General features: G+C 46.5%; 1 protein-coding gene across 2 annotated transcripts in view; it reads right to left on the bottom strand.

The window, feature by feature from the left end:
• The window catches only part of ptprub (protein tyrosine phosphatase receptor type Ub), a gene marked incomplete at its 5' end in the record, with an annotated part of 145,161 nt that overhangs the window by 100,838 nt on the left and 29,485 nt on the right, over positions 1–14,838 (bottom strand). The window lies entirely within an intron of this gene.

Consider the following 14,838-nt stretch of genomic DNA (forward strand, 5'->3'; position numbering starts at 1 on the left):
CCTTTATGTGTAGTTGCGCCTCATCTGGGGCGTGTTTCACCATCATGTCACCTTTGATCATTTTCCCATTACTGCGGATGGGACGGACGCCAAACAGGCCACCTGTAACCGGTCCCCACTTTAACCTTCACCCGGACGCCATTTCACAGCAGCCGTAGATGATTTCCGGGAAAACAAATCTTAAGGTGAGCTATTATAACCTCCAAAACCTAAAAGCACACTGGGGGGAAGAAAAAATAAATAAAAACAATTATTCCCCATTTAGTGAGTTATCCACCGCCCATAAAACCCACAACACAAACGAGAACGCACACCCCCAAGTGCAGACACAAGAGCCAACATAAATAGGAATAGTGGACGGTCGGGGAGGGCAAGAGAGAGCCCCGGGGGAATATGGTCATTATTATAATACATCACAAAAGGCCACATTCCATAGAGCAAAAGACTCATTTTTAAAAATTATATCTAATGGCCTTGGCTTGTTGTGGCCCTCGGGCACTGAATAATGCGTTATTGTCGTTGCTCCCTGCATCTGTTGCCATATCTCCCATTAGCACAGCGGTGTGAGAATTACAACCCGAGCACTGGGCAGAGGGTCACATGACCAGAGTCTGTGCCAGCGATAGTTACGGAGCGAGGGCGGCGTCACGCTAAGGATGGAGATGATCACCCAGCGGCTCCTGAAGGTGACCCCCTGCCTTTTGTCTACAGCTTTATCGCCCCACATTCTTCTTGATAATCTGCCATTAAACAAATGGTTTCCATATGCAACGCTGCGGATGCAGACCCGCGGCCGAGGTCACCGTGGTTATAATTCATAGAGGGGTGGAACCGATTTGGCCTTTTCCAGTACCCACGATCAATTTTGAATCCCCAACTTCAAGGAAGTGCCAATACCGAGCGGCGATCTCATCCATTACTTTTACTGAACATGAGGGATTTGAACTGTTAGCTTGGGGTCATTAGAACAGACCATTTGCCATATAATCATTTTTCTTCTCCATTACTGAGATCTAACATGTTTCACCTGGAATAAGATGTATCGATTGGGGATATTGTTCAATAGACTACGCTGTATTTTAAGTAAGTTCACGTTATTGCTGGGTAACACCCAGCTCCTGAATTTCCCTCTAGGATTAATACAGTTTTATCTTATCTTACGTGTGCCTGTTGTTTTCCCCCTTCCGAACAAACTCACAGTTATCAAGATTATGTCGATTAAACCAATGAGTGGTAGAGTGCCAGTCAGAAAAACAGCCAACACCAGAGCTCGGACTTGAGTCTGAGCACTCAAGTCCGAGTCAAGTCCCAAGTCCTAATCTCTGAGTTTGGAGTCCTAGTCGCTAAGCTGTCCATAAGGACGCACACGGACGAGGTTGAACGACACCTTCGGATGGAAAAATATCCCACCACCTCAAGAAGAGAAACAAAATCAATCGATGAGAAGAAGGGAAGCTTTGGAGAAAAAGAAAGTGACCGCCTTCGAGGAAAGACAGTTTTTAATGGAGAACTGGGACCTCCGCCCAACGCAGACGATGTTACGGATGGCCACTCCAGCCACAGCTCGCCAGAACGTCAAGCCGTGAAGCAACGCGCGCCACTGGTCTGTGACTTAGCATGTTACGGGTATGATAACCCTGACACTCGGATGCTTCCCTATTAAGAAGACCGCACTGCAGCGGCGCTCCCGGCTTTTAAAAATGTCCGACATGCACTCACCCACAGCCTCCATTACCTCACCTACATCTCCTCTCGCATCGCTTAAGACCTTCAGACCTTTAGACTTTCGCACCTCTAGACTTTCACACCTTTGGACCTTCCGAGCAGGAAGCCTGCGCACAACCCCACAGACTGAGTTCATCTCTGGGAGCAGCAGCCGAACCAACAGGGGAGCCAAGGAGAATTTCTCCCTCCAGGTTTGATTTATTGCACCGTGCTGGGCTGTTACTGCACAGATCCGCTGTTAGGGCCAGGGGTTAATTGTCTCACACTGGGATCTATTTCTAATAGAAGAGCCAGAGATATGGGACCTGACACATCCAAACGCTAGCACTATATTATTCCCCGCTGCTTCTGTAAATGAAACCTGCAGACCGCTCCCCGTATAAGTCTCATCATCCCCGAGCAGGAGGCAGCCATCTGAGGCTAGGATTGCCCAGGAATGTCATCTCCCGGAAATGGCCTGGATATCTACAGAGCATTTGTCACCGCGCGGACAGGATCGCTCGCTACATCAATCCCTGCTCGTCTCCTGCTTCACTCACGTCGGGGTTTTGCCTGGTGTCCTTTTCAGGGAATCATTTTCGGGCAGATTTGTTGCAGAATTAAAAAAGAAAAAAAGAAAAGGGGCTTTAAATAATTTTTCTTCGCAGGTAAACAAGGAGTTTGCGGCTTCGCGGAATGCTTATTGTTTAGCTCTCCTTACCCAACAATGAATAGACGAAACCCATTTGAATTCGGTTTGCATTTCGGATGCCAAACACTTGTTGCAAGGGCTTCTAAGGATTTCCTGGGGTATTTTAGATGCTTTACATACGGAAATGAACAATGGCCCAGCGTTTTCTGCACTGTTAATATTGCTGTATTTCAAATATTACCCATTTATTTATGGTTTGAACACAACACCGGATGCAGATTAAATCAAATGTTGCCCAGCTTGAAAGCAAGAATGTAAATTCCTGTTCCCACATCAGCTTCTTATTGTATTCTGCAGCACTGCATCAAAAAAGGGAATGACTATTTTTGCATGAATGTTTGGAGGGGGGAGGGGGTATGACGTCCTGTGTGAGGATGGAAGACAGTGGAGAGAGTGCCGATTAAAATTGTAGCTCCCCATTCTGTCAGCGCTGACATAAGAGTCCCATTTTATCAAACTAATAGATATTATTTTCTCTCTTGGTTCAGTTACTGCCTCCAGGCGTCGAGAGACATTTAATTTGAGATTTTCTTATTTTTCGTAACAGCGCGACACCACAGTCAATGTATGTCTTAGGCAGATTACAATTAGTGCCTTTTGAGGGTATCATAGTCCTTTTGATTCAAGGTCCTTAGTCTACAGTCATTATTAGTATGTAATTTGTACGGCTGCCCCCTTAAAGTCGACGACCATCATCATCAGTCGGAAACACGTCAGTCGACTGAGATTCTTCAAGTCGAGCAGTCGGGGTTTATTGGGGTTTTTCTCTGTCAGTGTGCATTACAATAACAGGATAAAACAGACAGAAGCTTACAAAACGCACGGGGATAGCATTTGAAGGAGGAATCTTAAATAAGGGGAATTATAAATATATTTTTATATGTGTGGATCGTCCGCGCCCAGACACGGACATGAATGTGGCTCTCTGTGCGTCCCGATGACGGAGAGCAACAGGGAGAGCCGAGCCCCGATCCTCCAAATAAAACAACTACAAACAGCGTGGGGAGGGGGCACGGACAAACGGGGCACGACTCGTTGACTTGTTATGGTTATTTTCTGCGCATAATGCACGGAGAGGGGGTGATCGGGGAAGAGTCACGGAGAGACTTTCCCCATTACGCACGGTTTTGTGCCATAGGGAGACGTAAAATAAAATAAAAACAGTGTTTTGGCGCATCGATCGCGGGCGGGCGCACGCATCACGAACGCGCGCATCGTCTGTACCGTCGGAGAGGGAGACAGGTGCGCCTTGTGCGTCCTCTCCGCTCCCCACCTCATGGCAAGATAGGTGGCCCTAGCCGGCCACCTATCTTGCCTGTACGAAAAGCAGCAGTCGGAACATTTTCACATAACGTCGGAAAAATGTGTTTCATTATTCGCCCACACAGAGCCAGATAAAAAAAAAGTGACTGGAAATACAAATCCTGAGTAAGTGGAAAAATTTAACCGGAGTAGATTGGTTTTAGGACCCTTGGGGTGAGAGTGTTGGGGATACGCCTGTCCGCCCCTCAGGTGGCCGCCAATACGTGGAAGGGCGATCTATTTTCATATGTGCGTTTAAATAGGGCTCAGTGTCATCTGTAGCTCTTCAAATTAGACTCCGCTTCGCCCTCTGTTGTTTGCCGGTGTCACCCAGCGCCTCGCTATCTAATTAGAGCGTTCCCGAACCTCTGCTGAGCCGCCACATTTACATACTACGCCTTTGGCGCGGTGACAGAGGCCTAAGCTGATTTAAGGTGATATTACTTCAAGAACTTTCCACTCGGGTGACTTGCAACAAACTGGGGAGAGGATGGAAATCAAAGAACTAAATAAAACGCACACATGCGCGTGCGCGTGCACACACACACACACACACACACACACACACACACACACACACACACACACACACACACACATACATGCACACACTCCAAAATAAGGTTTTATAACCCAAGGTTCTGTAACTTTACTGATATATTTTAGAAACAAGGTCAGATTTCCAAGCGTGTGAACCCATTTCTAGAGCGTTCATCACCGCTTCCGTGCCGACCTTTCTTCTCCACCCTCGGCCCTACATATCTGGCGGACGGGCGGAGGGGGTAATGAACACCGGAACGGCCGAGTCATCAGGGAAATATGGCAGGATGAACCTCCGGGCGATAGCATCATGGACGCCCAGGAACCTTAAACTGAAAGGGTTTGGTGGGAACAACACACTCCAGAAACCACTCAGTGCAGACGGCCTCATCGCGGTCCTGGGAGAGTGAGCGAGCGAGCGAGTGAGCGATGGGCGGGATCCGGGCCGGACTGACTGACTAATACCGGAGGCGGTTCTGGGAGAACAGTGGGCTGATTTGCATTGCAGCAGCAGCGAGGCCCACAGTACATCTGCCAGAGACAGGTATATTTATTCTCTACATAGGCTCTCATCCCCTGGCTGCCTCTGAAAGCCATCCATCCGTCCCCCACACCTGAATACGCAATGAAATCATCTCTCTGCCTCCCCAGGCATTAATAACTCAGCCTCCGCGGGGGGTAAAGGGGGCCTAGGCACAAATCGAGGAGGGAGAGAGGGCCACAAAATTGATTGAAAACAGAAAAAGGGCTGGGGATAATGGTCAGCGGCGGCGGAGAACTCAACTAAAGTGTGGACTTTGAGAAAGAAAAATATTCTTGCAGCGCGGCGTCTGAACCGGGCTATAGATGAGAAAAGGTGTCAAAGAGGTAATGTAACGCAGGCAGTTCAGGGACACAGACACACACACAGACACACACACACACACACAGACACACACACACACACACACACACACACACACACACACACACACACACACACACACACACACACACACACACACACACACACACACACACACACACATACCTCGGGCGGGCAACAATGCCAGCAGAGTGCTTTTGGTGACGACAACGAGGTGAATGCATTGTGGAGCCCAACTGAAGCTGAATAGACAGTCGACTGTAGCACTTCTTTCTCCCTTTTTCCAAATTTCCTTTCACTTGCTTTTAAAAACAGGCCCGATCTTTGATCAGCCCGTGGCTGGTTGATGATGAAATCTCCTCATAACTTGTAGAACCACGACAATAACGGCAAACAATGTTTTCTTCTCCGGCATCGGCTCTTCTCTACGTTGCTCTTCCCTTACCGCGGGGGAAAAATTAGGACACGTGAAAAAAAATAGAACACAAACAAACAAACAAAAAAAAAAGGCAAACCAAGCTAGTTTTCTTTTCTTTCAGAGAAAAATAGAATACATCAATTATTACTTTTTTCTATTACTTTCGCAATCTCGGTTGACACTGATCATAAGGAGGTAGTTTTAATTATGCTGCTCCCCCATTGCTTTCATGGGAGCCTATTTTCAGTGGGTGTCTCCTCTCTGAAAGAGGCTTGAGTATTTTCCTCCTTAAATCCACGGGGGATGAGACGTGACACGTAAGTGGATGTCGACGCTGAAGAACATCTTAGGGAAATGAAACTGCTCCGATCTCAACAGTTGTCAACAGCCGATGACGCTGCGAGACATACACGACGGAGATCTTTTCAAACATATTCGTTTGGATATTCGCGTGCGTGATGGTGGTAGTGGTGCGGCTACATGTCAGAACTACAGGCTGATTCGTTGAAGGTCCGTATAGAATTCTGGAAGCCCGGCCAAAGCCTCCTTGCTCTGCAGAACGGGCGTGAAGCCTCACACGGAAAATAAAATGAAAAATATATAAGGTTAGGACAACATTTTGCAGTTCAGACAATTCAATTACATTTACAGATACAGATACAGGGGACACAGCTGATCCTGGAGATACAGTAGCTTTGTGTCCTCAAGAGGAAACCTTGGAAACCAGGTTTGAGGGGGTTGTACAGGGATCTATGGAATTATTTATGGCTTTATGAATTTAATATACCCTATTTCAAGTGCACTAACACACCACTGCAATAGTGGCCGTCCTCTATTTTTAATTATTTTGCCCAACAAAATCATTTAAAAAATTGAAAGTACATGGCATGTAAAGTATATGTACTGAAATATGAAAAAGGTAGAGTGAGCCGTCTAGCAATACGCAGGTTGCCGAATCGATCCCCGGCTCCTCCTGCTAGTGTCCAGAAGTGTCCTTGAGCAAGACACTTAAGCCCTAATTGCTCCTGATGGCTGCGTCTATCGGTGTATGAATAACTGTAAGTGGCTTTGGACAAACGCCTCAGCTAAATGATGATGTAAAGAGTAAGTCACTGTTACTTACCACTTTCAAACTGGGAAGTGACAATTCAATTCAATAACAATTCAATGTAGTTGTGTTAGGTATTATTCGATCAAAATCGAACGAGGTCTGAAACGTCCCGGTTCTAACGAGACCTCAACCAGGTCTCTGCGTTCAGCCGTTGTGGGGGTTGAGGTACTTTCAGCCCGAAAAACACAGAGAATAAAAATTAAAAAAACACAAGAGTATATACGGTAACAATAGTGATGCAGCCCTGCAGGATGGACCCCTAATTAACGGTATTTCTGAAACAGCTGATATCCTGATGGTAAAAAAAACATAAGCGCCTGAGCATTCTTCGTAAAGGTGCAAATTTAAGGTTACATTCACTATGCACAGCAAATTGGTTTCCACATAACCTGCTCTGCTAATCATTCAGACATAATAAACTCTTAATTCAGTGTCTGAATTAATCGTTTCTTTTGTGTGGTGTGAAATGTTTGAATTGTTCAAATGGATCGCCGTCTCGGTTTCCCCAGCGCAGAGCAGAACAACGGACTTTGAAGTTGCGGCGATGGGAACCTTTCGTGTTTTGCCCTAAATTCAACATGATATTAATGTGGCGTCCCACACAGAACTCATGAAAAAAGGGAACAAAACCACATCAGCCATCCTAAGTGGTTACGACGTGAGGAGAAATATACGGCACTAGAAAAAAAAGCTATAGACAATAATGTAATCACATTTGCCCACTATTTCTAGGCTGTCTCCTCAACACGACCTTTTATGCCAGATCATTACATCCTGGCCCCTTCAACTAATAGCCCGGAAAAAACATTGTCTCAGGGCCAAATTTATCTGCTGACCCCTGCGCTACTGCCTCCATATACCGTACGTCAGTAGATGTTCCCATTCCCCAATTGACCAGACCCCAACTCCTAACCAGCTGGGGGGATTCTGCTTGACTATCAGGCCTGTTGCGATAACCCATTGTTTGACAATATTTTGCCCCAGAAACAATTACGATAAACGATATTGTAATTTAAAGACCATTTTTTGCAACTGATATAACGATAACATAATATAATAAGCACACACAAAACAGCAAATTTGTGGATTTAGAAATACATTTATTTCTCCGATTATTTTAAACCTTTGTACAGATTTGCAGATTGTAGTGTTTATTGACCTTTTCCCATGTGTATTTGTATTTATTGCCTTATATGTATTTGTGAATCGTGACACCTAATTCCTTCCATAAGGTGTTTTTATCAACTTCGAAACGTACAACATTTCGGTTAGATTACATCATTTAGCTGGCACTTTTGTTCAAAGCTATTTCCAAGTATATATTTTTCATAAGTTCAAATATGAGTGGAGCAATTATGGATATAAAAAAACAGATTGATGTTACGAGCAGCACAGCTAGCGGGAGCCTCTATGATTCGTCAGCTCCGCTAACACACCGCCAGACCATCAAAGCCCGTGCCCTGTAGTCTATCAATTCCACTTACCCGCATATCACACCACAAGGAGGTGCCGGAGAAGAGGGAGAGCTTCGCGGCTCTCCCTTTTGTTTTGGTAACCACTCAAAATGAAAAACCGCCATTCTTCCCGGCGTCCTATGAGGTATAAACCGTTGTCTGTTAAGAAGTTAAGATGTGTTTCTCCCCCTCGCTCCCGCTCACCGCATACATAACATAACACTATTAACCACATATTTATCTCCGGGTCGGCTGGGGGAAAATCATGCTCCAGCGCGAGCTTTGCCGTGCTTCACAAAAAGAGGGATGTTTTGTTCTTTTTTTTCCCCGAGATTGTTGCTCTCCCAGGGGTTCTTTGTATTACCTTAAGGCACCTTCTGCTCGCGGGGCACGCGAGGCGCAACAAAGAACTTTCTTTGTAAAAGTCGATCTCTGTGAGGAAGTCTGTCGACAAAAGGATGCTGTTGTAAGGCCGTGTGAGACATGAGAAAATAAAAACTGAGTTGGGGGTGAATTCACAAAAGGATTGGGCGGCTTTTGCGGCCGCTGAACCTGAGCAAATGAGAGAGAAAGAATTGTAAGTGTACCTCAGCAAAGCACCCGCGAGAGCTGATATGCAACCCTAACTGCTGCTGCTGTTGTTGTTTCTGTTGTTGCTGCTGCTTTTGCTGTTGTTTTCTGTTGTTGCTGCTGTTGTTGTTGTCGTTGTTTCTGTCGTCGCTGCTGCTGTTGCTGTTGTTGCTACTGCGGTTGTAGTTGCTTTTGTCGCTGTTTTTGTCGTTGTTTTTGTTGTTTTTGTTGTTGTTGCTGCCGCTTTTGTTGTTGCTGTTGTTCCAGGGGCATTCTTTTAAAATGACCAGCTGACAACTATGTTCTGTTTTTGATTGTATTTCTTTGTAAAGCGCATTGTGTTGCCCTGGTATGAAATGCGCTTTATAAATAAAGTGTGACTTGACTTGACTGACTAACTGCGCTACCACGCAAATAGAGTCCCGGTGCTCCTGCGCTATTTGCGCCCAATTAATTGAGGTATAATGCATACGCTTGCTGCAAAATTGTCTCCTTTCTATGCAAATGAGCCTCGTTGCAAAAAAAAAGTCAAATTCTCAAAGACCGGCGCTAGTAGCCACACGCAGTTAGAGTGAAATTATTATCGTCTGCAGAGACCTGGTGGTAGCTGGAGTGCGGACCAAACACAAAAATAAGGCACCGGTCTGCTGCGCGATCAGAGCATATCTGTCAACATTGGGATTTGAAAATAATATTACTAATTAAGTATAATTATGAATTATTATTAATTAATAATATTGCGATCAGATGCAACACAAGGGAAAATTGCACTAAGCTGCAAAACTTTAAGGCCGTGTTGGCGCCAGCATATCCCAATAGCCTAGCCCAATACCTTTTGTGAACCAGACGCTGAGAAGGTGCAGATATCGGTTGCGATGGATACCCAATTATGGTGCTATCAGCGGCGGCAATCCATTCTTTGTGAATTTGCCCCTGGCTGCTTTTTGTGGAGCATATTATGTTGATTGAGCCAACTTTAAAAATATCACCTGCTTGGTTCAGGATTTACAATTTTACAGGTGTAGAAATTGTTTCCTCGAATGTAGATTGCTTTGGGGTGGAGAATGTGTCCTCTGACAATAGCAAGGTGCAGATGTTTTTCCACGTCTATTTCCAGCCAGCCAAGAGATAAAATTAAAAAAAATATTTCCTATAGTTTCCTACAATATAGCTTTTTGGGTTCCAGTTGCTACCTCATACAGCACCACCAAGCATGACAAGGGAGCAGAGCACAGACATACTGCAGACCTAGTTAATACGCAAAAAAGGCAAGAAAATAAATATGATGATTCTGACACATAATTAGCCGACGGGGAAAAAAAAAGAAAAATGACGCTAAAGTGACAGCCCCGTTTCACCTTGTACTATTTTCTTCTCCTTCAAACTTCCTGCTTTGCCATTTTTTTTTTTTTTGGCCGCTGCTCCACGCCGCCCCATCATCTCCAAAACATCCAGGCAGCTCTTATGAGCACACGTTGCCCTTTGGTCTGCTGTGGACCTGCTTCCTGCTACAGCTGCCACCTGCCCACTCGCTTGGAGCTTTGCATCAATCTCACTGCGGCTGGGGCCACGCAAGGGTATGTGTTTGTGTTTGTGTGTGTTTGTGTGTGTGTGTGTGTGTGTGTGTGTGTGTGTGTGTGTGTGTCACTCTCTGGGAAAAATTGTCTTTGGGGGGAACAAGGCACTTGTATGCGAGTGACATTGTGTGAGTGCCCGGTCACATCTCAGATATTATGCTGCTGTCGACAGACTTGGTACCGACGGGCTGGTAGGCAAACACAAACGGACACGCAGACATCCAGCGATCATTTCGTTATTTTTGTTCCGTCTGTGTGCACACCAAAAAAAACACCGAAAGAAATGAACAGAAGGTCAAGTATGTCTCCCGGGGAGGGCTTCCTCACCACGCATGTGCCATCATCTTCCCTCACCTCACCCTTCCCTTCCCCTTTTGAGGAGTGGAGTAAGGGAGTGATTACGTTGACCCCCAAATCTAAGAGGTTAGAGTTAAATGTCAAAGCCTGCGGTCCCGGTCCCTGTCTGAAATTGGTTCAGTTTCCAGTCGTCTCACCTGCCCCGAACTGTGGCCCCTTGGAACACAGTCCCTGAAGGTGGACGAATCGGGAGGGAGGAAAAACCAACGGGAAGAGGAAAATGGCGAGGTCCACCGTGAATGTGCTTTACATTCCAACCAACCGCCTGAAATGACTGATTGGGCCACAGATTCCACCTTGGAATAATTCAAATCAACTGGTTTTGTGATTGTGGCTGAAATGAAAGCCTCCATGTGTGGACCCCTCGTGGCACATGATTGCCACGCCTCGTCGCTCGTCGCTCATTCAGATGCACAATTTAACGGATAGGGAAATATCCTTGTGAACCCGATAGAACACCACCTGGAGGAACGTGGACATTCTACCTTTCTCTAGTCACGGACGAGTTTCTGCAACACGATAATAAAAGTACTGTAAAGAATAATGTTGAATCCCGTATTTTTTTTTGCGGGGCACGCTGTACAGACTAACGGGGTGGCACAATTGTTGGCGGCGGTCTCCAGGGTGCTAATCAGTGAGATTCTGACAGAGTGTCTGTTGTTGATTCCATCTGAAGCGAAAGGAGGGGGAACGGCGTGCGGAGCGGGCAGGGAGAGCGTGCGGGAGAAGGGCGGGAGACGGGGAGACGGGCGGAGGGCCGTGCTCCAGCCGTGTGAGGGTGAGCGGAGACAGCCGGAACAAAAAAAAAACAAAAAAAAAAATAAACATTTAAAATGATTAACCACACATCAGTCACGGCACTTTGAAGTCAGATTCAAAGCTTCCCCGGTGGAAAAAATTCCTGGGAGAACAGATGTGAACACCTAGAAGAGAACAATCCATTTTGTAGCAGTGGTTCAGAGACGCGTCACCTCGAGGACGCACAGCAAAGTTGACTGAAAAAGCACTCTGCAACAGGAATGATTTGCCAGTGGTAACGCATGATACTTGAATTGAATACGCAACGTGATTTACCACGTCCATTGAAGAGATCTGTTCTCGAGAGACCTGTCAAAATGTCGCGTCCTTGGTATATTTAAGCCTGGAGCTAAGCAGACACACCTTCGTCACAATGAGGGGGGAATATGAGCGATAGGAAAGGCTTGAAAGAGGAAGCGAGGGAGCGTGAGACAGAAGAAGGGAGCGTGGGGAGAAGCTTTCTTCCGGAGCTCCGCCGAGCAGCGGGGGGCGGTGTTTGAGGTGAGAAGTCCTGGGAGGACGTAGCCGGGGGAAGGCGGCCCCCACACGCTGACAGGGAGCTAATTAAACTACAGGCCCAGTGAGAGGGACGTAGAGGTTGAACAACTCCACGGGGTGGGACTCCATCTCGCCCCGGGAGGCCATAATGGACCCGAACGTCCTCGCGACGGGCCATCGTCCGTCTACGCGTCGCCCGCGTCTTACACCGCACATACCACGTGGACCGTTTCTGCAGCTTTCTATTTCCAGACCAGGCTAATTGACAAAAAATGACGCACTCACCTGCGGAAGTTAAGTCAGTTTTGGGCTCAAACCCAGGCTGGCGTTCAAGAGCCCTCTTCAAGGGGAAACCTTCAAGGGCCGGAAACGCGGAGCTTGAAAGCAGCTATACTCTCTAGTCGCAGCATTTAGAAAAGCAGAAGAGCTTCGACGCCAGTGCGTGACTTCGAATGGCTCACGGCTGCAGCGGCTTGTCTCCCGATTTCGGGGCCTTTTCTGTGTGGAGTTTTGCGTGTTCTCCCACGCGCTCACATGGGGCTTCCTCCACGTGACAACGGTTACGGGCCCCCCACCAAAAAACATGCGTCGAACTGACCGGCGACGGACGCTTGAAATTGGTCGCCGGGCGTCACCGCATGCCGCTCCCCACCGGAGCGAGGACAAGCCAGGGCGGGTTAATGGCAGAGAACTCATTTTCACCGGCCGCCATTTGAAGCGTGTGCGTGTGTGTGTGTGTGTGTGTGTGTGTTGGTCACCGTGGACCGCATGAGTGCATGTGTTGCGGTGTGTGTGCGCTCTGTGATAAACAAAGAATGGTCTTCTTCTTCTTCTTCTATTTCGCTGGCATCCGCCACACCTTTTTTAAGCAAATGGCGTTGAATGGTAAATGGTAATGCATTCAGCGAGGCAGGCAGAGCTCCATCAAAGCACATACCTCTTACGCTTATGCGCACGTATATAAAAGACAGGAAGCTCTCTAGTGGCTGAGAAGACTTATTAGAGAGTCTTTTACTCCCTGATAACGAGCACTCACAGCGGCATACCTACCGAGTCATACAGAAAAGCCTGGTAGCGGCATTTCGCTCCTGCCACTGTGCTCACACACCCTCCCTCCTTTCTATTTGCGTCCTCTCCACGTAATAGAAAATGCAGGAAGCCTTTTGAAACCTCAAAAAGTGGAGTCGGCACCGATCCGATCCGATATCGGTATCGGGAGCCGACACTGACGTCATTCACTCATCGGGTGTGGGACTGACGCGGCCGATCCATGTGTCGATCAAAACTCCATTCCATGGCTTGTGCTGGACCGCGACCCCGCCGATTGGAACTGGCCGTCGGAGTTGGGCAAACGGTCAGTGATTGAAGCAGCCATTCAGGTGTGCCGGTCCTCAAAATAAGACGTCATGATTCCAGAGAGAGCTACTGGGAGTAGTAGTGCTAGTCGTGCAGCGCCACAATGCAAGGAATCACCGGATAGGATGAGGACTGAAAACTACAGAGATACGTCCTTCGGCTTGCCCGTTGGGTCCTGTTTTAAAAACAAAATAACCCTACGTCAACATCGCCACCATATTGGAACGGGCAAGAGTGGCCTGTCAACGAATACAAGTAAACGGGGGGCCTGCGGTTTTTCTGGATAAAAAGCACTACGAGATGACATTTTTCAACCAACTTGAATGGGTCGTTTTTATATTCAAGGGTTTATGATCTACGTGGAGTTTTCTTTCTACCCCACGACCGTTCCAATATGGACGATCTAAAGGTCCAGGTCCATTTATATTTTTATTATTATTATTTTTATTTAATAACCTACACCTACATTGTTTGCATGTGAAGGTAAAATGTGAAGTATATCGCTTTGGAATACATTTATATTGAATGGATTGTGGTTGTATGTATTTTTGGATCTATTTTTTCGCTCTTTTAATAAGAAGTGCTGTGTGGTTCACTACAGCCTCATGTTACCTTACACATAATACCAACGAAAACAACAACAATAAGAAGAAGAAGAAGAAGAAGAAGAAGAAGAAGAAGAAGAAGAAAAAAGAGCTCCCGTCTCTTGAATCAGTATCGGTATCGCACATATGTATCTGCATGGGCTAAGAATTGAAAAACAGCGGATCGGTGCATCTCTCTCAAAAAGCATGCAGGGTGTAGTGACTTCCATGCGTGGGGACATTTAAAAAAAGGAACACGATAGGATCGCCAGAGACTAACCACTGGATGAATTTGAGGTATTTATCAATTTATCGAAGGCCTCTATAGGACCTGTATGACTGTAGCAGCTCTCACAGCGGCATAGAAACTAGGCGACATCTTCCCAAACGTTCCCCAAACACTAAGACAGCAAAATACATTCCATTGTTCCAATTACATTCCAAACAATCCAATAGGAGATTGAGAGATACTGCTTGACGATGCATCTTTCTCCTCAAAACATCAAATGAATTTCCCCCTGTATCCTTAAAAAGCCACCTGCTTCTGCATCCCACATCCCAGGTCCCTTTTGAAGAATCGGACTCTTTTTTCCACGCAGTTTCTTTGAGGGAAAAACTCCCGTGGCGTCCTGAGATACACAAATTCCCACATTGACACCCAATGTTTATTACTCAAATTAATAACCTGGCACACGACTTTATGGCGCGCGCTAATGCTCCACGGCCGTAATTCCAATCCTTGAATCATTTAAACATCTATATTCTTTTTGAACGATGGGCCGCGCCTCAGTGCCGCGGGAGCATTCCGGTGCTGACTCTGACGTCCCGAAACGGGCCCCCAACGCCCGGGCACATTCGGAATGAAAGAAAAAACTGAAAAAATCCTGAGGAGAGCAAGGTTGTGGTTGTGAAGACATTTTCTTTTTGTGAAACAAGCTTACACGCCTACTATGAAATGTACAGCGAAGGACACTACAACAAAACACTGCGGC

This window comes from Zeus faber (genome assembly GCF_960531495.2).
Source record: "Zeus faber genome assembly, chromosome: 8".
Classification (NCBI taxonomy): domain Eukaryota; kingdom Metazoa; phylum Chordata; class Actinopteri; order Zeiformes; family Zeidae; genus Zeus; species Zeus faber.